We start from the raw sequence: 26,946 nt of genomic DNA on the forward strand, positions 1-26,946 counted from the left end.
AGCACTTTTTTGATTGTGCTGCTGAGAAAGCCCTTGTACCAGAGCAATACTCAATTAAAGATGAAGCATGGACTCAGTTTTCTTTTGAACAGGAAAAAGACAGAGACTCTGAGAAGCTTCACCCTCCACTAATGAGGTTTGGCATTGCCCAGACACGCTTGCTTAAGGAATTGTTATGCAGTGGAAGAAGAGATTTTCCACAGTGACAAATACTTTACACAGTTGTCCAATCTAAAACACCCATTTGACAATAGATTCGGACCATCTTTGGATTCATTCATGCTCTGAAATGTGCCTTTAAAAGGAGTGTTAGTTGTTCTTTTGCATTAAGCAAAGCTGTGTTAAAATGTTTGTTTCCAATGGAACAGGGAGACAGACATCGGGAGGAAGCAAGCTGTGTCTGAAGAGCAGAATTTCTGGCAGATGGGTCAAGAGCAGCAGCTGTGTTCACAGAAAACACATGCATCTTTACATACTTTAGGGTTGCCATTTGGAAAACACCACAAGAGACAGTTTACAGTAAGGGGAAAAGGGACCGTTTTTGACAACAGGTGTCAGGATACTGTTCTCCTGAACCTTTCCAGGGGGTGCTGCAGATGGATGTCTCATTGGGCAGGGAAAAGGTCAACATTAAATAAGGAAGCTGTACTGGTTCATGACAGTACCAGAAATACTACATAGAAATATGTATCTTAACTGCAGTGTGATCACCACATGCATGAGAACAGCCCTCACCTGACCGAGTCCAAATTGAGCCACTGTTGTTCCCAGTCAGGCTTGAATTTCCTTGGCAGCACTGTGGCCCCGTGCACATCAGGAGCACACTTCTCCCAGGGAGAAGGTAGAATTTACCTATACAATGCACAAGGGATGCGAAAGGAGAGAATCAAAAGAGTGACATGTTTTGGTCTACGTCCTTGATGCACAGGGATGACCAAGGAAGACTGAAACTGAGCAGAGTCCAACAAGACTGAAATGAAAGAGCTCACGCTTAATATACAAACGAGCAGGTTTTACAGTGCTCATTACACACCACATTCTGCAACAAAGTCAAAAAGCAGCTCCACAGATTCTCTGCGAGTCAGCCAGGCAAGCTCATAAAGGCAAAGGGCTGCTGCTGGATTTACTAAACTGTGTCACGGAAAGAGCTACAGATGCCTTATCATCACTGAAATGTTACAGAGATAACGTATGTGTTAGCTGCCTCCTGGAAACGCAGCTAAGGGCACTTTTATGCTTATTCTGCACTGAAACCAGTGTATCAAATCTTTGATGCTAACAGAAGTTCCAGACACCCAGCAGAAAATGAGAGCATCAACATTACCACCACGTATTTTGAATTGCCCTGGCCTCAGCAGGCTCTCTCTAGCCCTTCTTTCAAGATAAGTGGATTGTTTTCCCTAGGTAGGGCCAGGGAGACCCAGGAATTGTTACAAGCAGAACAAGTAATGAGTTTACCAAATCCCTTATGCCAGTTACACTTAAAATGCTGCCCTAAACACACTACATGGTAACAGTAATTAAATAAGGAGCAACATTGTGCTCCCAGGAGTTTTCCACTGAAGGACTGGAAAGCACTTAAAGAAGCCTTTGTCGTGCAACCACGTAGGAGCAGCTTTGTTGTTTCCTTCTGGTGAGGATGGCGAGGCAGCACTCCCTTTTCAGAGGAGCACTACATAGGTTAACAAGCATTCTTGTTTTCTCCCTTACAGCTCAGGGATACGGGAGCACGAAGTGTGATGTGAACGTCTGGTTTAGCGAACACACGCAGGAGGGCTGCAGCAAGAGGAGGAAGAGCATTAGAGATAATCGTGTCAAAGACTGAGCCAGTCCTACGAGCATTTTGCAAGTGAGTGCACTAAGGATTACTCCTGAAAAATCAGCCTGTTGTACAGAGGAAAGCAGGGCAGCAGAAGAATAACTCAGTCAGCAACACTGATTATTAAGGAAAATAAATAATCATTTCTATTGCAGGTGCCTTCAGCATCATTTCAAAAGATTACCCTACTGAAAGCACCTCTTCAGCCTGGTAAGATCATCAGGATGATTCAGGAGGAGATCACCTCCAAGTGCCTAGCTGAACTTAATTCCATGTGCCAAGTCCTGTAACAGAAATACACTCTTACCCTCACTTGGGCCAGCAACCAAAGAGCTGACGAGCAGGAAAGCTGTTTGCTTCATCACATATTCAACAGGGACATCGCTGCTCAATTGTTATTCCGAGGACTCTGTCCTTCGACTATTTCCTATTTGTGCACATTGTTCATCTGAGCGCGCCTCGCACTTGTAAGCATTCACAAGCCTCCAGATAAGACTTGTTCTATTCATAAATAGCAGAGCTCAAACAGAGAAAGATCCCAGCATTAGTCAGAGCTATTGAGAGAAGGGAAATTAGATACCAGGTACAGAGAGAAAGCCTGAGCATGTGTTACATATTTAAATGACACTGACATTTCTTCAAAGCCTCACTGGGTTTTTTTTATGGTTTGGGGGGTTTCTTTGGGGGGTTTTTCGTGTTTGGTTTTTGTTGTTGTTGTTGTTGGAAGGTTGCACTTGTAAAGGTAAGATTCTTACCAAAAATGATCAAGCAGCTGTTACCGTCACAGTGGGAGAGGAAGAGGGTAGAGAGAGTCTGAATACTATATAATTAATATCCAAGCCTTACTGTGGAACAACAAGAAACTATGGCTAAAAGAAGCAGAAAAGTCAAACTAGAAAAACCCCACACAAAACAAAACCCCACGCACACACGATCCGGAGAGTTTAGATACTTAACCTATTGTCACAAGAGACAGATTGCCCAGAACAAAGTACCCACAGATGAGGAGGGACCCGTGCAGCGTGCGATGTGCTCGCACCAAGAACGATGCCCGTTTCATTCTGTGCTGCTATGTGCTCACAGAGAAACGTGCCTCCTTGATACCTGGTCCTGGCTGAATGCTGGGAAACACACGGCTTCTGCTAATAAATCCCTTAATAAATTAAGAGAAATTCTCATCATATAAAAAGAGTGATACCCGCCAGAAACCACACTAATAAATACAAAAACAACTCAAGAAATTTATGTTATATCTTCTTAATTCTTCATCTCATTAGCCAAACTATAAACTAGCACCTTCTTCTCCTTCTGTTCTTTTTCCCCCCTCCCCATAACTGGCATATTACATTATTGTTCCATTGCTGTTTTAAGGATTTCCCCCTTCCCTCGCAGTCCAAGAATTAAGTTGCCACTTTAAGCCCCAAACCTCTGAAAATACACATGGACAGACAGCTTTCCTGAACTTAAGGCTACAAACGTAGGTAGGTAGCACACACCTGCTTTCTGCTGCTTCAGGAGAAAAAACAAGAGTGAAAATCAAACAGCAAACCTTTAAAGAAACTCTTTTTTACTCCACCAACCACTTGTGGACTGAAACCAGCTCCTCACAGCCAGGCTTTGGCAATCCCCCACTCCCTTCTTTTACACGAAGCAAACGGGTCCACCTGCCGCATCATACTGTGCCGCAGACTCTTTTCTTCCAAAAGCACCGACTCTCAATTATTATTCTGTGCTGTACATGGACACAATAACCTCTCTTCAGGCTAAAAACCACATAAAATAGTTACAGGTTGAAGAACATGCAGGAACAGCAAAATAAAACTAGCATTTCTGACATTACTGTGCTGGTGAGTCATCAATTAATTCTTGTTTGTCAGCTCCTATAAAGGCCAAGATCTTCAAAGGCAGCTGAGGCCAACAGACCCTTGACTGAGACGACAGCCAGGCTTGGGCCCAGATGCCCAGAGCCAGAAATGCCTTTTTCCCCCCTGTAACTGTTAACTGCCAACAGAAGCAGCAAGGGATCGGAGAGGAACTTGAAGTGACAACATCCTTCCCTCCAGCCTCTCTCCCAACTGAAAACTCCACAACGAGACACTCGGTACACAAACCCCAGCAGTATTTCAGCCAAACCCGACTCTGCCAGTCAGTTCTGTCCCTCCAGGGAAGCAGCTCTTCCTTCACAAAAAGCCAGGGTTTATTTTCTGTCCCTGGTGCAGTTTTACTCCAGATTCAGCAAATGACCTTTCATCGCTCAGCCGGAAGCTCTTCGCTGCAGGTGGCAGGTCTAACAGATGCCCAGACCCCAAGTAACAACAGCAGCAGATCAAAAAGCACCATCGCGCTGACGTGAAACAAGAGGCAATACAAAACGCAGCCTGCTTCAAGCAGAGGCAGAAGTGGTTCAGGGGATTTGTTTGCATAGTTCGCCCTTCATTAAGATCCTCTTGGCTGTGATGCAGATGGGAAAATCAGGGATGTATTTGTATTTAATGGCAGGGACCACATAATAATTTGCAGCCTCTATACCCAAGTGTCTCATATATCACTCATACTGAACACATGCTTTATTTCCTTTATTCTTACTTTCCAGTTTTTCTTTCCTTATGGCAACCCACTGTGCCCTTCCTATACTTCTGGCTTCTCCCCTACCATGAGCTCTGTTTGAACAAAGTTTTGCAGAACAGAAAAATCTGTCCCCTGCTGGAGCCAGCCAGATCAGACTCTTTTGTCTAAGGAAACAGCGTTTAAATATAATAGTAATCTTCCACAACTCAGAGCTAGGAAAGCTGGCAATCAACAATACCAAAAAACCCAAGTCAGCAGGGACTAAGAGTCAAGTTTCTTATCCCTAAAAACAGTTTCCACACACCCCCCGCTGCCTTGCAGATTTAGATCAGCTAAAAAAGAACCACCACAAGGGGAATGGAGCTTGTTCGGTGGCCAGCACAGCGTTCTCCAAGTGGGATCAGAGGTAAAGCCTTCAAAAGTTCCATTAAGAAAGTAGCAGCCTTTTGATGTTTAAGTGACTTAATGCTTTTGGAAGTACATTGGTGATCTAGTATGCTACTGGAAAATTGTGTTTCTGGTGCTTAAAAGCTTGTGGCTCTAGGAAAATTCAAGTTACAGGATAGGTTTTGAGCAATAAAACCTCAGTGAACAGCTTGAGTTTTCCTTTACTAATTATCAAAAGCCAATGTTGGCAAGGAATATTACATGCTTATCCAATGGATTCAATAAAAGATTGCTCATTTGTGCAAATTTTTAAAGGGCTACCCCTTCTGCCTCGCCTCTCTTTCACTGTTATATTTAAATACATTAATATTTTAATCTTCTAAAAGCACAAGCAATCTATCTCTTTAAAAATAAATAAAATGGGGAATGTGATCATTTTTAGAAAGCAGTATCTAGAGAAACATTTTAATGTGGACACAAACATGTTTCAATACCCCTAAAGCATACAGAAGGTCAATCCAAAGTCACAAGGGACTAGCAATTTTGGATGCCCAAACTGACACCTTCTTTTAAAAGGAACACAGTTTTTAAGAGATAAACCTGCAACCACCTACTAATCTCCTGAAAAGACAGAGAAGCAAACAGACTTCCATCACTTCAGAGGAGTATTTCCTTGCATGTTTTACAATAAAAAAGATAAATAATAATAATAAAAAAGAGACAGAAGGAGACAGACAGACATCTGGGTTATGTTCTAAATGTAATTAGAAGCCTGACAACAGGACAGAATAATGTCAAACAAATTACAAGCAATGTGTTTTCATTCACAGGGTGACAAGTCAACAGGCAGTCAGTTAATTTTAAGACTGATTATGTACCAACTCCTTAAATAAAATAAACACACTCACATACACGTAAAGCAACGGGGAGTCCAAACACACCATCGATTTCCCTTTGGGCAGGGCTGAACATCTCAGTTGTACCAGAGAAATAACAAGCATGAGTATTTTAAAGGGGTTTGTTTGCTTAAGGGTGCCCAAGCCACCATGCCTTGGACCCCAGACTTGGAGCTGCTGAGCATCCTCAATAGGCACTACACACTGACATGGGTGTATATATAAAAGTGTGTATATAAAATGACACTACAGAGCTCAACTCCCCCTCGCAGTCGTGCCTGAGGCGATAACCTTTGGGAGGAAAAGCCGTAGGATCCTGAACAAAGGTCTTTAGAGACCAGCACCTTCATGCTGCATCAGATGACTCCTCTTGCAGGTTCTCCAGTGCTCCTGGGTACTGCAGTCTGCAGACAGGGAAGGGCTTTGCCATCTGAGCTCGGGTACACTTCCAGGGGCTGACCAGCACATCCCCTTCCCACTCAGGGGCTCTTAGGCATCTGGTTTTGGGGTGGTTTTTTGGTCAGGGTAGGGAGACGCAACCCCATACGCAGAGGGGAACCTGCTGGCTGAGAGCTGCACACTCCTAACCAAAGTAACTGTCAAACTGGGCAGGGATGTTGAAAACAAGACTTCCCTCCTAAGTGAGATGGCTCTGCCAAGAAGCTTTACATAGCAGACCAAGACTCAAAGACTTAAAGTGTTGCCTGTAACAGACTACAGACTGAGCAGGGATTAAAGCAGCTACAAAACACTCCACAATATTCCGCACCCTGAACTTTAAGGCCCCACTGGAGGACAGTTCTGCTGCATGTAAGAGGACCTAAAGACAACTGACAGCAATCCCTGGGCAAACTGGGGTGTGTTCTTACAGGAAAGCAGTGGCTCTCCTTCTCACAATGTCCAGGCAGCTCCTGCCTGACAGCAGGTTTCCCAGCACAGAGCTGCACCCCTGCTCCAAGGGACCCATTTTGCTTCCCACATCAGCACCTGCAGGCACCAGTTTACACAAAGCTCATCACTTCTGAAGCAATTTAAAAAAAATAAAAAACAAAAACCCCAAAAATCTTAATCTACTGATTAGCAGAGGGGGAAGATGTGCAGCCTGGGGAGCTGGGGAGAGAGCAGTTGCAGAGAGCAGCGCTGCATTTTCTTGCAGCATTAAAACCTACCTATTTGTTTGAATGATGGTGGCTTCACAGGAACACCAGTGCAGAGCCAAAAGACAACAGCTATGACGTAAATAGAGGGGAAAAGCAAACAGACTCAGTGCAAAGCATTAAGGCAGCAATGGGACACGATGGTGGAGACGCCAGGCTGCAAGGAGAAACAATACAGCAAGCCAGAGTGACAGATGAAAAAAGAAAGGTTACAAAAGCAGAACAGACTAGAAAGGCACTTATAGGATAATAATCCTTGCCTGTGTTTCTAATTATATCTGTAATACTTAAAGCTGAAAGGATTTTAGAAGGCCAATTTACTTTTTGTCCTCTGTGCCATCTTCTGTTGGCGTTTGCCCCAAATGCCTGAAGACAAACGGTTGGTTTTGGTATCTGCTAACATGTGTGTGTAGCTGGGGTGAAACACTTCCTGGGGAACTGTGCAAGGAACCAAGCTGACTGGCTAAAATTCCCCCGCTGGGGCAGGGACAAGCTGGGCAGCCCCCATCAGTCACGCACCTGCCCTCAAACCTGCCAGCAGAAATGCAAATCCAGCAACGCCACTGCAGTAACTCCAGGCACCTTCTGGTGGAAATTTTAATAAACCAAAAAAACCGTGGAATAGCGCCAGACTGCAAGTTAGACATCAACTCCAAATCCTTTGAATAAATACACACACATGCAGTTTAGGATGGGCTGTGCTGCGGGCTGGTGAGACCGGCTGGAACAATGACAACCCAACAGAACCATGCCTGGGCAGGAGCAGACATGGAAAGGGCAGGAGTCCTCTTGTTAAATTTCTCTGGACTCTTCAAGCAGTTCTTCAGAGCTTCACGTTAACTGCTGAATACATCTACGAGCTTATAGCTGTGAACAACTTCATTTAAATTAGATCTCTGAAGTATGAACTGGCCCAGACTACTCAAATTTGAAACAAAGAGGAAATAATAGGTATTAGATTAACCAAGTAAAGATATATCAATTTTAATTGTAGAGCTATTCAGAGTAGAGTACTCTGGAGAGGAAAAAATACTTAGCCTATCTCCTTGGGAGTAGTAGTGCTTAGGTTTAATCTGGAGTGTTGTCACTCTACAGACATGTAGTGCTCCGAGAATTTTAATGCCATATGCCAGACTTCAAGAAGTCAACCCAAATTTCAGAACACCAAAGCCTGTAACAGTCAATTAGGACAAACATTATAACTGGAAGCATTTTAAGTTTGGAAATACACAAACATGATGAAAACTGCAGCAGCACTACCAGTGCACTCTTGAGAATTAACGTTGCCATCTGAAGGGAAGGGGGGAACATCTCTGCACTTGCGATCTACTGCATGATTCAAGAGCCTGGCACATTCACTGACACCTGAATCTCTCTGCTAATTAGTGTCTTCTACCCAGAAATAGGGGGAAGGGAAAGACTTTTGGAAAAGAAAAATTACACCAGAGATGTTGTTATAACAGTTCAGAGTATTTCCAGTAATGCTTCAGATGCTGCAGTGAGAGATCTTACCCAACAGCTTTTGGAAACAAGACGGTAATATTTATCATCATCACCTTCCCCAGCTCAGCATGCTGAAAGCAGACAGAGAAAAATAAAAAACACAGAGCCTTGGAATGGTTAAGTGTTTGGGGGGTAAGGCTGTTTGGTTTGGGGCTTTTTTGTTGCTTCTTTTTTATTTTAAATTACTGATAACTGAATTAAACCAAAAATATCAGTCTAAGAGCACAGCCTTCATAAACCACACCAGACTTTCTCCCACAGCAAAGATAAACACGCTTTTGCAAAAGGACAAAACTGCTTCAACATATTGAGCAGACATTCTTGAGATCTCTAAAATTATCTTTCTGAGTGTCAGCTGAAGAGGCTGAATCCCAGACTTGGCATGAACAGCATGGCCCGAGACTCAGACACCCCACAAGACGTGAAGGCCATTATCCTCCCAGACTGACTGCACTGGGAGCTCTGGTACACCAAGATTATGCCTATGCTTGGGAAGGGCTCTTTCAACCAATGTTTTCTTAACCAAACCCTTAGGAGCAAGGCACCTAGCTGCTCTCTAGAAACAGCCAAGAGTCAGAGCCCAAACTGAGGACAAGCAAGAGGCAGCTTGAATCCGTATGAAAATGAAGCGGCCAGAGGCAGCTGACAGTGCTGCTGACGGAGCCCTGAACCAACCAGCAGCTTTCCACAGCCCTGTAAAAAGCATCAGTGCTACCACGTTACACGTGCAATTATTTTAAGCAATTAGATTCAGAAAAACACTAATAAGTAAGGTTCATTCCTCCTGTCTCATTACAGTACAACTTGTACTTAACCTTCCTGTCACTGAAGAAATATCCCATTTAAGAAAGCAGCACAGTGTCAATTTAACGACCGAGCAAACAATACTTTCACATTGCTATGCCTGTTAACCTTTGATTTACAACTATGTTTTTTGTCAGTTTTGTTTTTTAAATTAAGATGCTTATATCCTAGAGGGTAACAAAGTTCACTCTATTAAATTAACCTCTGCTATAAATAATGCAGTACCGGAGAGTCAAAGAACATTTACAAAGCACTAAAACCAGGTGACTGAGCATTAAACAGTCTTCCTCTGAATAACTTAAAAGTTTTAAAAAAAAAAAAAATATCTGAAAACAACACTCTTTCTTTGCACACATTTTTGGTATAAGAATAGTCAGCTCCAAATCATTTGCTTTGAGGCTGCTGTCAAGAGAGACGGGAGCAAGACGGCACAGGCTCTTTGCTGGGCTGTGGAAACAGCCCCTGTGGAAAGGGGAGGCTTCCAGGGACAGACAATTTGTTGACCCCATGTGTAGGTTATAACACTGATCTCCCAAGGAAATTTCCATTAACAAAAAGTTAGCAAGACCAATCTTTCCCCTTCCCTAGCCCCAGAGGACATTTTACACAGGAATCCTGGAGACCAATCCTGTCCTCTTTCCATGTGCCTCCCCCTCCTCCCTCCCTTTTTTTTTTTTTTTTTTAAAGATGGGAGAATCAAGTTCAGCAATTTCTTATGCTATATGGGTATGGGTAACAGGAGAAGACAGTCAGCAGATCATACAACACTGGCTCCCCTGCCAACGGGAGCAGTATGTGCTTGGTGTAAAGGTTGTATTTTTTTTTATTTATGGGAATGCGTGAAGCTCACTGCTATCATATTCAAGTACCCGCTGTCACTTCTGCACCGTTTTAAAAAGGCAAAGGAAAAAGGCATAAATTATCTTCTAAAACAAGCACTTTTCTTTTGTGCTGAAGTCATTGGTGAAGAAATATAAAACAAGATTGCAGTAAGAGCTCAGATTGCTGCTTTAGACCCTAATGGCTTCATAACAGTAATTAAGGCTTCCTCCTGACTTCGTAACTACGCCATAACGCATTTATCAAAAGCACATTACCACAATGGACGCATTCACTCTTTCTGCAGTATTTCGACAGCTCTCTTTGGGCGCTATCAGTAAATAAAATCTTACGCAGTCCAATTAAAGAAAGCATAAATCCAAATCATTTCTCAGTGGCTACCTTGTTTTAAATGCATTGCTCTGTCAAATTTTTAAATGGAAAAATGGGTAAGTGCTTTGAATACTGTAAAAAACTTCCCTCCCAGAACAACTCCAAGCTGCTGAGTCTTTCTTAAGAGCCACAGGAAGGAAGGAGTGTTACTCAGGAGCTTTGTTTTTATCACAGAAGGAGGAGAGGTTTCAACAGCAAAGACACTCTTGTCAAGTGCATTTGGACTCACGTCAAGTCTCTGCCTTGACAAATCAGACTGGGAGTCCTTTCACAGCGAAAGTGCACGAGAGAACGTAACATGCAATGCAGAGCCGTTTCTCCACTTCAATGAAAAGCAGACGGGAATTACAGAGCTCTCTTCCCCTTCCTCCCATCCAATTGCCTCCAACAGGCTGCAACAAGCACAGCACAGCAGCGCTCCGCAGGGACACGTTCACAGATGTGAGCATCCTCCCACTAGTCCTTACCCACGCAAACCTCGCTATTTTATTGTGGGGAATACAAATTGCTGCTGCCAGCTGAGCTCCAGGAGGAGCAGCACATGTGTGAAGCTCACACTGTGTAATGACTGCTACCGAAAGTGCAAATGCAAGTGGGTGAGTATTGGCATGAACCGTGCAGAGTGTAGCTAAAATTAGGGCTAGCAATATGGAGAATCCATAATATCCTCTGCACCTGGGTAGCTCAGTGCACTCTAGCCCAAACACGCTTTAACCAGAGGGAGGGTGAAAGGGAGAAGATGCAAAATACACGTGACCTTCCTTACCAATTTTTCCACCAAAAGAGGTTTGCATTAGCAAAAACGCAAAACTGGAGGGGGAGTAAAAGGGAGAAGATGCAAAATACACAAGACCTTCCTCACCAATTTTTCCACCAGAAGAAGCTTTGCGTTAGCCATCCTGCAGCAACACCTCAAAAGATTTTAGGATGGACATAACTGGGAACACATTGCCCTTTCCTGGAGCACACGAAAGATTATTTTAAACCAAACAGGTACTCTGTTCTAGCAACCATCCTCTGTTTGTGCCATACACTTCTCCCTCCTGTCTCTTAACTGCTACTGTGGGGAAAATTTGACAGGTTGTTTAAACACAGGATGATTAGTATTAGGTTAGTATTAGATTAGATTAGTATTCAAGCCAGAAGTAACAAACCCCACTTCACATAAGGGATGCAGAGTGCTTAGCATTCCTTACCAGTTCACATGTGTTGTTTACCCCCTTGGTGTGGAAGGTTTTACACTGATCAGTTCTGACTGCTCCTTAGTACAAGGGAGACCTCTGGGCAGTAACCTGACCAGGACTCTCTACAGCATAGTTCTGCCCCCCCAATTTCAGTATCCTTTGCAAAAGTCACAGAATTTCTCTAACAGTATCAGAGAGAAAAGCAAAGCAGCCAAGCAGCATGCAAAGGAGCTCTTGGGTTTTTGTCTCTGGGTTGCAGGGAGTGAGGGGGAACATTTGTCGAGAAACCTTCTAGAAACCCTGAGGGTAAAAGGAGAGTACTAGAATTGGCTACAGTAAATGAAAAGCATAATTCAAATGCTGACATGTACTTCACAAAGCTGTTCTTTAAACTACATGGGAAGGAGCTGCACCAACCTCCATTTAAATAAGAAAAAAGGAGGGGGAAAAAAAAAAAGCTTAGGTACAGCATTATCCAGGAGCTGTTCCTGAGGCCTCCATCCAGAAACAGACTACTAAGCTTTCATTCAATAAGGTACTGCTACAACAAAATTACCTCCTGAGTGCTAATGGTCTCTTAGTTATAAACAACCTCTTTAAATAAGGAAAAAAAGTGCATTATAAAGGAATTTGCCACACATTTCCTTCAATAAATCCTTCTTCTATTCAATGCTTCCCAACAGGAGCTGGTCTACCAACTATCATCACCAGTAATTCTCTCCCACCAGGGGGAAAGTAAAATAAAAAATTCAAACCATAAAAATATCTCTTTTATCATAGGAGAAAGTTATTATGAGCCCTCATGCTGCCTGGCTGATGTCTGTGCACACTGATGGTCCCCTCTTTCTCCATTAATTGCCTGCAGAGAAAGAAAGGAACAAATGCTGACCATGTAAGGTGCATCCAGAGACTCAAGGTAATCATACTCATTCAATTTTATTTATAGTAACAAGTATCATATTTATTTTATTTTATTTACAGAATAGGTCCAAAGGCTCCTGGCAAAAGCATCCCGTTAGGGCAGCTGGGTAAGCTGCCATCACACTGTGCCAGGTATTCCCCTCCTGAACCACCTACTCTTGGCATACATATGCCAGGAAAAAAAAAAAAAAAAAATCCCCTCTAATTTCCCAGCACTCCTGATAGCTCCTACCTGCTTGGTTTGTCCTCTGCCAGCTCCATGTCACTGCCAGCTCCAGATTTCTTGGCCAGTGCCCTACTCTGGAAAATGTCTCTCTTTGGGGCAGCCAACTTGCTTTCTAGTTGAGTCAAAGCAGCGGGACTGGCTGCAGAAGCTCAGGAAGAGCTATCGGTGACACTGTGCAAGGAGTGCACCTAACAGGCTCCTACCCAGAGCTCAAAAACTACTGGAAACACCCTTGACTTTTCCAGCCCAGCACACATGCCAGAGACAAGAGAAGACGTGCCAGATCTCCCCAGCACTGCCCACAAGTTCCAAGTGCAGGTGGTGACAGAGCAGGACCACCCATCACATACCTCGGCGCTGCGTTTGCAGTGGGGCAAGGACACGCCGGCATGCAAAGCCTCCCAGCTATAAGACTCCACTGCCAGCAGAGCTCACCAGGTGTTGATAAGCCCCAGGGAACAAGCACTGCCCAACCCAGGGTCCCCTTTGCAGGGCTCTTGCACCACACTCCTGAACTGGGAACCCCAGGAGGTCAAACTGATCTGGAGAGAAGTGGCTTAGACTAAGCTAGACTGGTCAAATCAGCCTCCACGGGGAACACGGCAGAAGCCCTGGGGCTGGGCAAAGAGCTGCTAAGACAGGGAGCAAAATACATTTTCCTTAAACAAAGCCCAGCCAGAGAGATGGGCAACTTTTGTCCTCCAAATGCATAAGTTTATTCCTCATAAAAAGTTTACATAGACTAAAGGAACAAACACTAATAAAATTTTATCGCTTCCTACACCCAGTCCTCAAGGGAGTCCCAGCAAAGCTTTGCGGGCAGCCGCAGCAAGAGCCTGGGACTGTGCTGCATCCCATCTGAAGAGGGAAAAAAAAAATTCTTGCTGGCAATCAAAAGCACCAAACAGATATTCAGGATATTTTCAGCCCCAAATCAGAAAAAAAAAAAAAAAAATTTCATCCATGCTTGTAAGCTGGTCACACCCTTAAGCTCTCCAGAGAAGTTTTACAGCTTGTAAAACCCTCATGATTCATTTGGAAAGAAACCACAGTCTGTGCTGCAGCCACGTAAGTGTAAGGTTTCACTGGGAGGAAGAGATGCCTCAATGAACTGGACTTTGAGGGAATATGTAAAGAGCACTAATACATTTCAAGGCCCAGCTACAAACACAAAAGAGGGGAAAATAGAAGGGTTTCTGCCCCATATCGACAAGACACTATGCACAGAAAAGCACACTGCTTTATTTATACAGAAATTTTCAGCGTGCACCACTTAGCTATCCATTATCAGCCCAAAACCAACAGGGCACAGGAGACTCCTTTAATGAACAGCATGGACACGAAATACAAAGATGTGGAGCAAGATTTAAAGCACAAATGGTTCAGGCACTCTTGTATTTTACAGAAGGTCATTCACTGGGCCTTTATACTTCATTTATCACATTATATCTGAACTGGTGCAGTCGTCCTGATTCAAGAAACCATCACGCATCTTTTCCCTTCAAAAGGGGAAATAAATACTTTATCTGTAAAGCATTTCCATCAGAGGATCTCCAAGCCCTTCCCCAGCACTTCGCCTCATAAAACCACCCAGGCAGACAGCTGTTTACCCTACAGATGGCCTTCAGAGGTGCAAAGAAGTTAAGTGTTTTGCCCATAATGGCTCAGGCAGGCAGTCACACAGCCAGATCTCAGATCTACACCTCCTCCCCCGAGATGCACCTGACTGAGACAATTACCCATGTTGCTACCCTTAACGAGTGGGATTTTATAGCCTCTATTTTTCTAGTGCTTTCCTTGTCATCATAAACATCCCAGTGTTTGCTCACAAGTTGTTCCACTAAAAACAAACATGCTGCCACTCCACGGCAGTGGAATTTGCTGCAGAAAATCATCAAGAGAACAGTACTGTCTTGCCAGCCACCTGCATCACCTCCCCCTTTAACTGAAACCCAGAGGCATGTTACAATTACATTATTCCAACTAAATAAAATTATTTTCCCCTGTTCCAAGACATAAAACAACCACATTATTATGGCCATAGCCACTGTGATTTAATAATTTAAACAAAAGACACACACAATGATAGGAACATAGTAAGTAGCACAGCACTTCATTACAGCTGGAACCAGTATTTATGATCCCTGAAACCAAAGATGGTCTTGAAAATGATATGCCCAAATGCGTCACCTCAAAATTACAACTTAATCATATAATGTTCAGCACAGAGCTTTAAAAAAAAAAAACAAACCACACCACACAACATTGATCATCTTTTGTTTTTTTCCAGGGTGAAAAAAAGCTCTGAGAGATAATAAATCATTAAATGCATCGGTGGAAGCAGCTTACTTACGAAACAGGATTTGCAATGCAAAAAGTGAATCATGAAGCATCACCTTCACACTTCACCCTTCCTCATGCATTGCTATTGAAGACTGTCTCTCCAACTCACCCACTGCCTCCTACAGCAGGTCAGCGACAGGGACAGTTGCCCATTTCTCCATCATCCGACTGTAGGAAAGAGTTCATCGTGCTCTCTGAGCTATGCGAGGAACGAGCTGAAATGCAAGGCAGGCACCCAAGAGCTGCAAGTGCTTTGAAAGCTCTAGACCATGCTGTACAGAGAAGTTAATCTAGTAAAAATGCTTTGGACACGTAGCCACAGCCCAAATACAGTTCTTCGCCAAGACTGAGGACAATATGTTATTAACTGAAGTTTAATTATATCCACAGACATACATTTCTAGCTGAGGCATACAACCATGTCTCTGTAGATTTGCTTGTTCTTCTAGCAGTCCCATTAAGAAATCAGTTTTGTGTTCACTTTCATAGCCCAGAACACACATTTATCTGCTATTAAATTTGCTCCTGTTTTGTTTCCATAGGAATTTTACTGGTTCCATATTAATTAAATTATGTCAGAAACAGACAACACTTCACAAAGGACCCTCTAATCAGTGGCTAATGAGGGCGGGCTGCAATACAGCATTTATGTAACATTGGTAAGATTATTTTCAAAAGACAAAGCACTGTTTCAAAGAACAAGCTATTGTCTCCCCACCAATCAAGTGTGGAAATTAAGAAGATCTTAATTATTACATTTGCAGTGCTTTGGATTAGGTGAGATTGATTTCCAACAAGTATCATTCCCTATAGAAAGAAGAATCTGGCTACTTGTAACATATAGACAATGTATTTTTCTTTTAAGAGAAATTTTGCAGGAAGAATGAGTCAGCAGCAGACATCTAGCCAGGTCTCTACAGCCAACCAACAAGTGCTACATGAGCTTCAGAGGGGAAATCTTCCCACTCTCAAAGACCCAAGTATAAGACAGTCACATTGAAAGGCTGCCCACTCTCCCCAGAACAACCCAGTAACCTGACTGCCACAGAAGCAATGCAAGTAGCTCTGAATATTTTATCTCTTCCCACACTCTTTCAAGTGCATCAACCGTACATGCAAGTGAAGAGTGCACACTCCAGTCTAATGGAAGAGGCAAAATTCAATTAATGACACCAATCTTTAAGAGTCAGCAGAGACTGCAGAAATGGCTCATTCGGGAAATTTTTCTTTCTGAAAGCTTCCGTGCATTATAATAAAGCAACTATTGCAGGCATTTATTTATTAATACAGAAAGATTTATTTATGAGAGATCTGCAATCAGCTTAACCTCTGAAAGCACAGCTTGATGTAGCTTTGCTCCTGGCCAGAGTTTCCCGTCTGCTTTTACGTCAGGAAACAGCATCTATTAGCTCAGGGGTTAGTTGAGAATGGCCCAGGCAACACCTCGGCAGGCACTCAGACCCAAGGCTGACAAAACCAGCAGGCAGCCTGCAGTCACCCAAGCTCCACTTTTATGCTGGACTTCGATACGGTGGAAGGAAAGAGGCAGACTCTACAGGCAAGGAAAACTGGTAAGTGGCACACTCAGGGCGTGTACGATGGTGTTCGTGAAAGGAGCTGGAGAATTGTCACTACCCCTTAAATTAGCATGGCAGGCAGAATTATGAAAGGCTGTTAGTGTAAGTTACCCAAATCCTGCTTTTCTGCAAGAGGCAGACGAATGTCAAATGGCCTCAGCACAGAAGATGCGACACCAGCACATCAAGATGTCTCTGCTGGGCAGAATACCTCCCAGAGCTACCAGCAACAGGAGGTTTGGCAACAGTAGAATCACTTGATTTAAAGCAGCTGTACTATTAACTTAACATATTTATTCATAATACAGGCTAGCTTATATTTAAAAGAGAAAGGGAATGGCACAGGGAGCTATTGTAATTCATAAGAGGCAGCTATTAAAACAACACTAAGAAGTGGGGAGGGGAAGCTTTCCCAATGGTTTTGCTACATTCTTCCACCATGATTTCACAAAGCCCGAGGAGTCAATAAAAATGTATTTTAGGTCTTCAAGGAAGCAGATCCACACACTGCCTCAACTCTCTCCGTGACAAGAGACAAACCCAAATCAAAGTGTTGCCCAGTTCCCAAGTATCAGGATCCTAGCCCTCTTCAGCTTGTCCTTTATCACTAGTCAACAGCCATGGTGATAACAATAAGACTAAGTACAGCTGTCTAGAGAGATGGCAGGTATTGCACTGAACGTATCACAAAAACTTAACACAAGCCTTGCCAACACAGAACAAATGTAGATTTAAAAGCAAAGGCACTTCCACCAGCAGTAGTGCGTGATCATGAAACTGCTTCCTGCCGTCCCACCTCCTGAACTTCCTGACACCCTGTCCAGGGAATACGCCTTTGGCCCTGACCACAACCTGCAGAAAACAGCCATTCACCCAGATGTGAGCATTAAGTCATCCCTCCAGCAAAGTCATAGTGCTGGGACACAGTCCCTTCCCTCCAGATTATTGGAAATTCAGCTCTGCAGAGCAGTAGTGTTCTACCCAGCACAACCCTGAGAAGGGACACCCTCTGTGTCCTGCTGCTCCAGGCTCCTCACAACAAAATCACTGCTACCAGGCCAAAATTGAGCATCCGTGTCCTCAGAACACAGGGAGGAAGAGAACTGTTCATCCCTGCCTCTAGCACAAAACAGCAAAATCAATTACAACAGATGACATTTTAAATATTAGGTATACACAGAAAAAATTCTGAGATGTTAACATTTGTCATTGCTGTATCTCCCTCAGAGCCTCTTCCCTGGACCCCAGGAAACACAGTAGGGTGCTCAAAGCAATGGAGACCACAGATCAAAAGGTTGACTTGAAACAAAAGAGAAATGGCTCAAGAAGTTTGTTTCAAATGCAAACAAAACAACCAGAAGGGAGAGGAAGTACTATTTTAAAAGGCCACTTAAAAGAATGGCATCAGACAACTGTCTAAGAGACTGCACAGTCAATACAGTCAGCTGCCAACCATTGATATCACATGACTTGTAATATTTCTGCTAGGGCTCAGGTGCTGCACTTTCTTATCCAGGAGTCTCACGCACAGGCAAGAACGCTCTTGGGCACCCACCTTCACCATCCATGCAACTGCCCCTCTGCTGAACATTTCCTCAGCTCCACAAACCACAGGGACACCCTTGGCTGCTGCTGACATGGCCCCAAAAGGGACAAAAGTGCTCACATCATCCTTGAGAGACAAGTACCTGTGGGGCAGTAGCCTCCCTAAGCCACTCAGCCAGGAGCATCTCTGCTCACATCCTCCACTTCCATTTCACCCAGTAGTTTCTCACCAGCACAGCTGCTGATTAAAGCTTGCACCGACATCTGAAGACTTGAAAGCAAATAAAAAAACCCTGCATCTCTTAATCTGATTCATCTTTTTTTAATGACTGGAGTTCGTATCATGTGGCAAGCATCTTTTGCAGGATACTACTTTGACCACTGCTGTTCCTAAATATAAAAAGACTTGCTAATGTTCTGCCAAACTTCTCACAGAAGTATTTATATCAGCACCCCTCTATTTTTTTCCAACAATAATCTAATTCATGTGCCTCTTATCTTAGCTATGAAACAGCATGTTAAATCCAAGATCACAGCTCATTTAGATAAATTGAATTGGGCACATCCAGCGAGTCATTCCTGCTGTGACATTTCTACTATTGACAGAGTTATTTCCAGGCCCAGCGTGGGCAGGGAACTGGGAGGACTTGCACACTTTAGCACAGTCACTGCCCCTCACTGAGGATGCACAGAACAGCCAAATTTTCAAAAGGGACTCTACCTGGGTCTAGTCGCATGCTAATAAGCATTCTGGCAGTATTTCCCAGAAATAACCTTCAACAGTTACCTAGAAACATAATCCATCAAATAAACCTCAAAATAATAAAAAAGAAAAGAACTTTTATTGGTAGATTGGGTTCTAGCTATATACAGAAGAATTAGTAGACAAACTTGAGTCAGTGATCAAGGGAATAGCTCAAATTAATTTCAAGGTTATTTTCTTAAAACAGTTCTTTCATAAACACAAATAGCTCTGTCAGAAATTCTCCCTTTCCTCCTTCTTTGTTACTCTCCATGAGCTCTTAAGAAGACAGCTGAACCTTATGCGCCTCTACAGGACTTAAGGGCACCCACTGGAACCTAAGCACTTAGTAGGCAATGAGCTGAAGTGAGCCCATTGCTCTAGAGCTTAACAGTTAAATCATCCAGAATAGATTAAAATTTCCAATGAAATAAACTGAAAGTTCTCCTTCAGCACTGAATGGTTCCCCTTTTCTCCAGGGCTCCATCCCCATATTCCTTTCTTATCTGAATAAATATGGTATTTGCACCCCCATCTTTTTTTTTTTTTTTTTTTAATAAACACAACTGCTGGGATGATGCAGAAACAGCACACTCAAAGGATTTTCTTTAGATACTCAGAGCACTCCTGATCTGCATATTGATTTCAACTCATCATTCTTCATAAACAAAATGGATACACGAGAGAGTCTGTCAATACATCTGCTGGTGCATCTTTCTCTCTGCTCACAGCCAGCACAGCCCATGCACAGCGATTAATGCAAACTTGTACTGCAGAACATACTGCCTCAGTGAGAACTGGTACTTTTTGGACAGTTTCCACTTGAAGACGTAAAGCTGAGATGCAATCAGAAGTGGTCACAACTATGCAGCCGCACCCGCCGAAACACTTTTAGTGCTAGGGCTCAGCCAATGTTATCTCACTGATAACCTATATGCACCCTGGGGACACTGGTGCAATGTGCACATCCTCACACTGATGTTTCAAAGGACATAAAACAAAACTTGGCTGTAGCACGTAATTTCCCAGCGCTGCCTCAGAGTGCTGTGTGAGACGTGATCTGCTCAGCCTTCAGAAAGGAAGCTGGCCTTGATTTAGAGGGAAGTATGTGCTTTGTGTAAGTGCATACATAACGGTGTGCTACTGCCCATTAACAATTTTACATCTTCCTGAAAATCATATGTTCAGCCAAAAGAAACATTTCTGATCATTAAGACAAGGATCTCTATACCATATACCCCAGAAATGAATCATTCCTGTACTCCACTAAGACCCATCACGAGGTAGCCTGTCTCTGGAAAATTAACTGCTATGGCTCAGTCAAAGAGACACACCATTTAAGGATTTTGATACATTCTCTCACTCAGGTAGAATCCTCTCTTCAACCCTTCTTTCCAATAATCAAGCATTTATCAGATCTGGCATAAATATTCAACCCATGCTGCTCATCTGTTTGGTTGGAGAGAGACAGCAGGGGTTCCACCTGAAGTCCTAGGGCAGGTTCTCTTCAAATTTAGAAAGTTTTGCTTTTGGCCTCAATGGAAGTAGGATTAGACCCTAAATAAGTCCACCCACAATGACATAGGGGAGCTTGAAATGGATGAAGGATGACAATACAAGGAAAGAGAATCTCAAAGCAGAACAGTTTCATCAGATAAGGCTGTATTCTATGCAATAAAAAGAAGCTAACATCACTCTTATCTGCATTACATCAAATCTTTTGCTTCCAAAAGCCCTAAAGGCTGCAGAGTTTTCAGTTACCTTTTCCCCCCCTCTATTTCCACTAGCATTAACACTCTCCCTTAGAAGTCTGCTGCCAGCCGCTGCATGGTCTCTCTGGATATCATGAATTAAATTCTCAATTTTCCTGACTTTTTCCACCGTTAGAAGGACATTTATCAGGTTAAGCCCAGATTTCTTTCCCTGTCTTACCAGCAGAGTTTTGGATGACTAATCAAAAGACTGAATATATTTTAAAGATCTAATTCTCCCTTCACTATTTATACTAGTCAATGTCACTTTGACACTATTCTGGCTTTCAACTGCAAAAAACTTTTTCGACTTAAATTCCCTTAAAATGAACATGCTCTCATAAGCAGACAAGAGTGCTATTCGCTCCATCTCTCCCTCCCCCAAGTTAGCTTCAGCTGTCACCAAAAACACAGTAAGCATTTTCCTTCTTGGGAACTATGTGTTCTTGCAGTTATATTCAGTGGACCAGAAGAGTCTGGCATCAGAGAAAGAACTATCTGATTTCTTGGACTCACTGCAAGAGAACCTGTCTTGGCCAGATACAGTTATTACCACCAAGAACCAAGAATTCAGTTAAATTAAAGATGCCCTAGGCAATGAATATTGCCTATACAAACAGCCATCAAGCATTTACCCACTACAGATACAGCTTTGGGGCTCTGACTGCTCTTTAAAGGGTGTTTCTTCCTGCAGTTATAAATAACTGCGAGCAAAACACTCACTTTGTAAGTTAGCATAAAGATTTTCAGAACTGCCATCCATGAATCGCTCCCACTATTTTAGCAAATGGAAAGTAGTCAACAGCTCTTGAGAACCTTTCACATTTGTCTCTGTTTTCAGTTTGTTCAAATCTGATCAGATTTCAGCTTAATTCAGACTGAGCATTTAAATCAAGGTCAAATCTACTATTTTCACCAAGATTTGTATTGCCTTCTTTCACCTATATTCCCTGTAATTTCTGTTTCTATCCCAAGTTATAAAGAGGGCAATATGGCCTGCAAAAGCAGCTGCACCTTAGATGTACCTTGAAATACTGAACCTGGAAGGGCCCCTTTATGTCAGGGAAGAGAGAGCTGCTGTGTTCCTCCTTGTGTGACAATACTCCAGCGTTGCAGGGAACACTACCTCTGGGCAGCAGCGAGGAAAAAGTACAAAAAGAGAAAACAGATACAAACTGTCTTCCTAAAAATCTGCTCAAGGCAACGGTTTTCCACAGATCACTTCTACCATGGTTTTCATCTTTCGGCTTGCCACATGCAAGCGCAGTCCTCAGGCAGAGGAAACACCTCTGACAGCTTCCAAGCAAGTCAGGTCTCCACCAGATCTGCTTCTACTTTAAGTGGCCTTCTCTCACATCATTAATTGCCCCCTTCCATCACACTATTACGTATGGTAAAAACAGGTCTGCAAGCACATGCCTAGCTGTCCCCTCCAGGAAGGGTCCTACCTCCATTTCACAGGAACGGTGCCAATGGGAATTTTATCGAATGTTACAGTGAATTGCATAGCATCTGCTCTAAGCTATGCTCAGGACAACCTTCTCTACACAGCTTTTCCATGAGGGGTTGTTCATCAGGTCTTATTTTTAAAGAATCTGGGCCAAGTCATCCCTGCTGTAGCTTTAATGACGTCAATGAGCTACAGCAGGGGTGAAATTGGGCCATTATTTTTGATGTCCATATGTCATGTGCCCATTAAAGAAAAAAAATGCAAAAGAAGATCAAGGAAGAAAAGAAAAGTTACTGAATCAAAAGACTATCCTGTGCAGAGATTAACATCTAGATGTGGAATGCTTCTCTTTTGTTCCTGCTGTACATTTATAAATGTAACAGTTTATGGAAAAAAATACTTCTGTAGTGTCAAGGTACAATGCGAGTTCTGTAGTGACAGATTATATTCACATTTTGTATCCTGTTTTGATTTTAAAAACTAAAAAAAATCTTTACCAGGAAAAGGCCTCTTCAAAATTCAACAAAAGTTAGCGACACAGTTGCCAGTAACTGTTAGTTCCTCCACTGTAAGCCAATATTAATCATATTCTGCATATCACCACCCAGTAGTAAAGCCCAGTGGACCTTGTTCTGAGCTCATTTCTTAGTAAATCCAAAACAGGATTATACAAATATCAAAAGCAAAAATATGAAATACAAGTTGAAACCTAAGCAGTGCTTTCTGTGAATATTCAAAGCCTCAAACACCAACACGGAAAGGGACGCAGCTGAGGAGACCAAGCCTGCCAGATGTAGGACACCAGCTGTGAACAACAGCAGTAACAGCCACCACAACACATCACGATTCTGTGCTGATTTTCAGAACTGTATCATTTATCTTGAGCAAGTGTGCATATGTGTTTTCCACCCACCATGCCCCCGACCCCATCAGGTACTGCCCTGGGCTGTAAGCAGCGATCAGGCTAGCCAAACCGCAAGATGCATCACAGGCAGCGAGACCTACGACCAGAATTTCTCAACTCCATAATTAAAAGCCCACTTAAACTGACATTTAAGCATATGAGTAACCATATTCATACGAACATAGGTAAAATTACTCACCAATATGCTTATAGAGTCACGCCAATATGCCTTTAAAGCTAGACAGCAGATCTTTCAGGAACAGCACCAGATCACAGGAGCTTGGTGTTCAGGGCCTCTACTTTGTAGATAAATTTTATTTCAAAGCTCACTGGAAGATTCCTTTGAAATCTTTGACCCTAATTCTTCAAGTCCCAGCTTTAGTGAAAGACTACGTCTTCTTTGTAAAGGCCTTTTTCCCTATTGTTTTCCCTTTGCATTAATGAGTTCTTTTTCCCACAATAAGCCAGAACAGTTTGGGGTTAGTTGTTTGGGGTTTTTAAAAATTTTTATTTATTTCCTTCCTCCCTCCCCCCACCATTCCAGCACTGGAATCAAAATAACTTGAGATGGAAAACGTGTGACCTCCCAAGCCTTTATTTACAGTGTCACAAACCACAAGGGAAGGATCTGTCCAAGTTTTCCAGCTGGAATGAGAACAGCAGGGAAAAACATGCCCTCATTTTTGCAGCCGTGATATTTAACACATCACAGGGGAGAAGAATGGGGAGGAGGTAGGAGAGTTAGAAGCAAGTAATGATGCCATGGAAATTCAGATGAAGAGGTCTCAGCCACACAGGTACTTTCATGCAATTACATCCTTTCTGCCCAGAAATAAACAAGAGCTTTGTACACGCACATGTAATTGCAAAACCAGTCTGACACACATTTAATGGGGTTACTTCTTGACTTTTACATTATACAAGGTCGTAAAATATAGAAACCTTCTGGACCTGAATTGGTATTAGGGCTGTAATGATCTCTCTTCATGCTGCCATCCCCCAAATTACTACAACAAAGACTTTGTCAAAAACAAGAAACCTAGAAACAGTAGAATCTTCCTCGGGTATTTAAACAGCACAGGCAAACACACATGAACAAGGTTTAGACCTATAGAAAGTTACTTGCAGCAGGAAACTGTCAGTTAGTTTGTGGTTACAACCACACCAGTGTCACAGCTCTTTCCTCCCAGTTAAATACGTATGTCCAAACAGTTCCTCGTGTCTAGTGTTTCTATTGTAAAAGGAGGAAAACAACTGAAAAACTCACCCATATTTCCACTAGTAATTTCATAGTGCCAGACTACACAAGAGACTATCTTTTTTGAAAAGGGATCCAACATTTACATTGTAGACTATCAGGTCTAACTGTGTTTACCCGTAACTATCTCCTACCTTTACCAGACTCCATTCCCTCTCCCTTACCTATTAGCAGCTCCCCCTTCTCCCTGCCTGGCACTATAACAAGTGCCACACTAACCCACAACCTTTACGTGTTGAGATAGGGGAATGCCACAATTGTACTGCTCTGTTACACTGCTGAACAGGTTCCTCTCCTTGACAGTAAAAAAGCAGCCATCACTCAGCTCTCTGAAGTGTTATCACCTTGATCTAACTCATTGTAAAGTGTTTTGCAGTATAGTCTATGAAGGATCCAACGTGAGGATAGATTTCTCTGCATTTGGTTGGTTTCCATAAACTCATCCCTTACAAGGGGTACAATTCTCATGTCATGGGTCATACAGTAAGTCCCCTGGTAAGTACAGGATGCAGAAAAGTCAAATGCAGCCCCAATTTGTGTCCATATAAAAGGGCACCGGGCTCTGGAAGGGGAAAAGCTTGTCACGTTACACAGCCAGGGTGGAAATGTACCTAAAAATCACAGCACAGCATGGCACAGGCAGGTGCTACAGGCAAGGCAGGGAGTGCTAGAAGGGCATTAGAAGGAATCAACTGCAAAGCAAACCTGTGTTTCCTTTTGGCAGGACACCATACACTCCTTCAGTGATGTGCACAAATGGTTTAGAAGGGACACCGCTTCCCAAGTGCACAAGATCTCTGTCCCGAGCCTGCCTCACATATTCTCAGGCTAAGGCACCCTGTAACTCCATCTGCTTTCACCTCGTCTGCTTTCCGCCCTCCTACGTATCAGACTCCTGCCTAATTGTCAGTCTCTGCCTCTTCTTACAGCGAGAAACACTCACTCCTCATCCCATCTGGGCTTCTGCAGTTGTGGGACCGGTGGAAACAAAAAAGCAGTGCCGTGTCCCTGGACTGCTAGAAGCGAGGATGCTGAGGGACAGGTACCTCCTCATTCTGCATCAGCATCCTCCATCTCCCACCACCACACTGCTTCCCCCGCTGCTTCTTGCCAAGGTCCCACTGCCATGTTTGGACCATCACAGGCACTTACACCTTGTGTATGCACACAGGCGCCTCAGATCCTGCTCTGCCTTTCTGCTTGCACCAGAGATTGAGGATGCTTTCCTAGATTTTGAAATAATTTGACGTCATTTGGAAAAAAATACTCCCAGGTATAACTTGTAGAGGAACCTCCTCCCATCATTTTCACTCAGTCCAGCAGTTTGGATTCAAAGCCTTCGGGTTTGGAAAAACAAAAGGGCTGCACACAGATGCTGGCAGAACAGAGGGGAAAATTACCTGGTGCCTACAGCATTTTCATGGACATTTCTATTCAGCTTTTTGTTTTCATGAACACTGCATTCCCTGACAAGGCTTAAAACCCATTCTTCTCCCTACGTTCCTTACTTGCCAATCCACAGACGTTACTTGCTCTCTAGTGACGCAAGCCTCACAGATTCATTTTGCTGCGAACACAATTCTGAAGGCAGTTTCCCCTCACCTGCCCAGGAAATTAATGACCATTTGGGCACCTCTCCTACCGAGGATCATCAGTCCTGTGAAGCCCTTCAGGCAAGTGAAATGAATAGAGCCACAGCCCCAAGGCAAAGCAAACCCTCGACATTGCTAAGGATTGCATCTCTTTGCTGTTACCACTAATTCAGAGAAACACGCTGTCCTCTACAACAGGGGAGCAAAGGGGGAGAGCGTCATCTAAAGCAAGGGAGGCAAGGCTCCTGGGGCACAGATGTTCTCCCCCAGCACAGAGGCACAAATTCATAAGGCAATTAATGCCTCTACGAGCATAAACTCCTCTGTTCAAGCTGCTGACAGCAGCTTTGTTCCCAGAGAGACCTGTCCACAGCTCCTTCAGAGCGCTGCGGCGAGCAGAAGAGAAGCCGCCGGGCTCTCTCCCGAGGAAATCGGGGATCCCGCAGCGGGACAAGCCGCAGCACTGGGAGCAGCCTACCCAGACTGGCCCTCGGCTCTGCTAATCCTGAAGAGAGAGGCTTCAGGAAGGGAAGCAACATGGGGAATAGTGATGAATTCATTGGGAGCCAATTTCCCGACAGGAGATAATTAAGGTATTCAAATCACCCTTAGTTTTCAAGGATTTCTGGTACAGATATTGCATGTTAATAGAGAGCTGGTGTCACTGCAGTTTCAGTGTAACAGCTGCGGCCCTGAGGTATAAATCCAGAGAAACCGAAAACATATTTCAGCCTGATAAGTGAACAGTCTCAGATCCAAACTCATTTATCCCTTCTCCGTTCTTCCCAGCAATTCATTGCTCTTAAAGCAAAAACCAGCAATTTTTGACTTTTAGCATCCAGCAGCAAAAATGCAAAGTTACTATGCCACAGTATCACTGCAAAGAGAAACATTTAGTGGAGTTAAGAGTTAAAAATCACCCTTTCTAATAGAGGGAAAAAATCTGAATGGTGAGAAATGTACTGGAGGAAAACAAGAAGATGCAGAACTACACAGTCTAAAGGCTGACACCCCATCTATTGAAAAATTCCTGTTCAGCCACTAATTTTGTAGGCAGATTTAACACTATGATATATACATTTCTAGAATTCACACAAAAAAGGTTCA

At 43.3% G+C, this 26,946-nt stretch overlaps 1 protein-coding gene across 10 annotated transcripts in view; it reads right to left on the minus strand.

Annotated features, from left to right (window-relative positions):
• Positions 1–26,946, minus strand: part of PITPNM2 (phosphatidylinositol transfer protein membrane associated 2) — a 142,127-nt gene that overhangs the window by 98,075 nt on the left and 17,106 nt on the right. Inside the window, exon 1 of one of the 10 annotated variants that reach the window (XM_074844151.1) lies at positions 8,340–8,358. The exons of 8 other annotated variants lie outside the window; for them this stretch is intronic. The gene's annotated coding sequence lies outside the window, so the exon portion shown is untranslated. Of the gene's footprint in view, positions 1–735; positions 803–8,339; positions 8,359–26,946 lie in introns of those variants that run through there. One more of the 10 variants, XM_074844148.1, reaches the window with a different exon arrangement.

This window comes from Strix aluco, chromosome 18 (genome assembly GCF_031877795.1).
Source record: "Strix aluco isolate bStrAlu1 chromosome 18, bStrAlu1.hap1, whole genome shotgun sequence".
Classification (NCBI taxonomy): Eukaryota; Metazoa; Chordata; class Aves; order Strigiformes; family Strigidae; genus Strix; species Strix aluco.